The sequence below is a fragment of the Vombatus ursinus genome, unplaced genomic scaffold (genome assembly GCF_900497805.2).
Source record: "Vombatus ursinus unplaced genomic scaffold, bare-nosed wombat genome assembly UNPS02014807.1, whole genome shotgun sequence".
Taxonomy (NCBI): Eukaryota; Metazoa; Chordata; class Mammalia; order Diprotodontia; family Vombatidae; genus Vombatus; species Vombatus ursinus.
The window spans coordinates 23,752,035-23,755,929 of NW_020954585.1; the positions used below are offsets into that span (position 1 = coordinate 23,752,035).

Consider the following 3,895-nt stretch of genomic DNA (forward strand, 5'->3'; position numbering starts at 1 on the left):
TGTGTGTGTGTGTGTGTGTGTGTGTGTGTGTGTGTGTGTGGAAGAGGTTGGGGGTGGGGGAGGGTACAGTGTGCAGGAAAACTTGTGGAATGCTGAAAGGAAGCTGACAACATGCCAAGGCTCCCTATTCCTGCCCCATGATTTGTCCACAGGCTGAAATGCATTAGAATGATTAAAAATGGTTCTCCTGTGTGAGGCAAGACTTGGACAGATCCCTAGCAAAAACTGCAGAATCCCAGGAAAATAATACCCCCTTGACCGCCCCCCCCCAGGTACCTGTTGGGACATGAATTCAAATCCAGCCCCAGATACTTCCTAGCTGTATGACCCTGGGCAAGTCACTTAACCTCTGCCTCAGTTTCCTCCACTGTTAAATGTGAATGATGATAACACCTACTTTGTAGGGTTGTGTTGAGGTTTAAATGAAGAAGGGTTTGTTTAAAAAAAAAAGCACTCAGCACAGTGCCTGTCACATAGTTGATGCTTTATAAATGCCTATTCCCTTTTCTCCCCTCAGGCCTCCCTCTCCTCATGTGGGTGACAGGGCACATACATGTTGCCATGGAAGTTACAGATTATATTTGGAAGAACCTTAGAAGTCATCTTGTCTATCTCCATGATTTTATAGATCAGTTTGCTTTGGCCAAGTCCATGTGGCCAGGAGGCCACAGGTTCCCCACTCCTGGACTAGTCAGTAGGAGGTGGAAGAGCAAGGATTCAAACTTGGTTTTCTGCTTCCAAATCCAGTCTACTCCTTGTATATTTTGAAAAAGAAGGGGGAAATGGCACCAGACTTTGTCCCCATACATTTAGGCACACCTTTGCTTGTGTCCTTACTATGGTCTCCTTCAGGGGGAAGGGACTGAAAATCCCCTAGCACTTCCTGTTGGAGATCCTGTCCTGATTAAATTTCTTGGATTTCCTTTCTATTAGCTCAAACATTCCCTCCTCCCTAATACCTTCCTTGATCTGTGATTCCTATTGTTTTCCTCAAATAGATGTGCTATCTCCCTTCTTTGAATGCCCCCAGACCTAGGTTTGCATTAGGTCTCTGGCAGTTAGAGTATACTACCTTATATTATATTGGTTATTTAGATTATAAACTCTTTATAGCATACTATCTTATATTATATTGGTTAATTAGATTATAAACTCCTTAAGAGCAGTCTAGTGTCTTCTCTATATCTCTCATAGCATCCAGGGTGGTACTCTGGCATAGGCCTGAATGAATGAATGAATGAACAAATGAATGAATTTAGTGCAACATCTGTATTGAGGGTCTCTGTGTCCTTAACATATATTTATTTAGCTGCTATTTTGTGCCAAGCACTGTACTATCCACTAGGACACAAATTCAAAAGCTTGACCAATTCCTGCCACCAAAAAGCACATGTTCTATTGGGGTGGGAGGGGAATACCACGTTCACAGCTAAGAAAATAAAGAATGTGTACAAAATATATACAAAGTGATCTCATTTCAGGGCACTAAAAACTGGGCAAGTCAGGAAAGCTCTTTTGAAGAAGGTGTCACTTGAGCCTTGAAGGCAGACACAGGGTTCCAAGAGAAGGAGATAAGGAGGAAGAACATTCCAAGCATAAGCATGAAGAGGGGCATTGGGAGATCGAATGTCAGGTATGGGGAGCAGTAAATCAGCCAGTTTGTCTGCACAGCAGAGCTCTCGAGGACGAATAATGGGCAAGTAAACCTGGAAAGATAATCTGGAGCCAGATTGTGAAGGGTTTTAAACACCCAAGGAATTTGAATTTTATCCTCATGGCCATGGGAACTACTAAAGCTTGAGCAAGGGAGAAACGTGGTCAGACGTTCATCTTAGAACAATCAGTTTGGTAGCTTTGAGGAGTTTAGTTTGGAAAGGGGAGAGAGAAGGGAGGTAGGGGAGACTAATTAGGACAGGATTTCGGTAGTCTAGGCAAGAGATGATTAGGGTCTGAACTGGAATGGTTGTGATCCAAGCAGAGAGAAGAGGACAGACATGAGAGATGTTGAGGAGGTAGCATAGACAAGAATCGGCAAGTGATTGATTGGATTTGGAGGGTGAATGAGGGGACAGTGGAGGATGACTCCTATATTGTGTATCTCTGGCATTGGAAAAGTAGTGGGGCCCTCACCAAAAATTCGGGAAAGTTGAAGGAGCTTTTGGCTTAGATACAGTCCTTGATCTTAGAAGGATTCATCCTGGTTGGAGAGACAAGACTGAAAGACATGAAACAGTTTCAGAACAATGCAGGACAGGTCCAGACAGTCAGAGGAGGAAAAGGTCTCTGTGGGTTAGAGTGCATTGGGAAGGCTGCACAGAAGAAGCGGGGCTGAAGCCAAACCCCGAGTGATGGGAAAGATTTGGATTTGCAGCATAGATTGAAGGGGAGGGCATTCGGGAGAGAGCAAGGGTATGGAGGTGGGAAAATAAGTATGGCACAATAATGACAGCTTACATTTATATAGGGCTCTGAAGGTTTACAAAGTGCTTATACATATTATCTCATTCGATTCTCACAAACAGGTGAGAGAGGTACTTTTATTGTTCTTATCTTACAGATGAGAAATTGAGGTTCAGGGAAGTTAAATGACTTGTCGGGGATCCCATTGTTGTTGAGGTTCTAAACTAGGCTCAAACTTAGCTGTTCCCAGCTACAAGTCCACCACTCTATACCGCATCACCTCTGGCGTGTACGGAGGACATTAAAGAGATGGGCCTGCTGGAGCAGAGAGGGCCAAACTGGGGAGAAGGGGGAGATCAGGCTGTCTCGCTAGTCCTCTCAGTTTCCATAAACCGGATTTTTTAATCTTCTGGCTATCTCCTGACTCCCCTGTTTCTTCTAAACCTGTCCTCTCTATGCCCATCCTCTATTTTTCTCAGTCCTCCTATGATCCTGAATTAGATGTATTCCTTCCACCTCTGCCTTCACCTTCTCATGCCAGGGGGCCAACCCCATGGGAGGTGCATGGCATGTAGGGCTACAGTTGCTGGAGCTAATTTTGAGGAGAAGATGAACACTGGCACTTCATTCACCCATCTTCCCTCAGACTCCCAATTCTCTCCCCACTGACCGTGCTATTTTTTTTCCCCATGGTTTCCCCCACTCCAGAAACAAGCAGCACCCAATCACGCTCTTTCTCCTTCCTGTAACCCTCTCTGCCCCTCCCCCATGGTTCTTGTTGACAAATCCGTCTCTGTTTTGATGGTGACTCAGTAGAATGTGATCTCCTAGAGGACAGGACTAGCACGGTGCCTGGCACTTAGTAGGTACTTAATAAATGCTTACTGAAATGAATTAGCTGCCATCTGTTCACTGTCCCGGCTGGATAATCTCCCCTTTGCCTTCCCAGCTGGAAACTTGGAGGATGGGCACTGGCACGGTGGGGGTTGGGAGGCCTGTTGACCCAGCGATCTGCCCTTCATCCCATCCCTCCCCAGTGGTGACCCTCTCCCTAATAAAGGAGCAGGGGTGGGCAGCAGGGAGGGAGGAGGGGAAGAGATAAGCACAGAGGATAGTTGAAATATTAATGCGTTCTCCCCCTCTCCTCCTTCCTCCCCTCTCCCTCCCCCACCTCCCCCACCTTTTTTTTCCCCCTCTCTCCCTCCCTGTGGGAAAGGCCTTTGCAGATATAAGCAAACCTTGATTAAAAGCTGCCTGACAGCCCACGGCAGCAGCAAGCAGCAGGCAAGGAAGCTCTTCAAGTCCAAAGGGAGTCGCAGTGGCGGCTCCCGCCACGGCCAGGCTCTCAGATGTCCCTGATCCTTTAATCAATCACAGCCGAGGAGGGGAAGAGCGAACGCCCATCTGAGGCGAGGAGGTATGTTCCTGCATTCATTGCTACTGCCCTGGGAGCTCTGGAGGCCCTAATGACACGTTATCGGGGGGGGGGGGGGGG

General features: G+C 46.9%; 1 protein-coding gene across 6 annotated transcripts in view; it reads left to right on the top strand.

Annotated features, from left to right (window-relative positions):
* RAI1 (retinoic acid induced 1) overlaps positions 1-3,895 on the top strand; it is a 309,205-nt gene that overhangs the window by 209,649 nt on the left and 95,661 nt on the right. For 5 of the 6 annotated variants that reach the window (XR_003570211.1, XM_027874447.1, XM_027874446.1 and 2 more), the window contains one exon: positions 3,627-3,817. The gene's annotated coding sequence lies outside the window, so the exon portion shown is untranslated. Of the gene's footprint in view, positions 1-3,174; positions 3,263-3,616; positions 3,818-3,895 lie in introns of those variants that run through there. The other variant, XM_027874450.1, reaches the window with a different exon arrangement.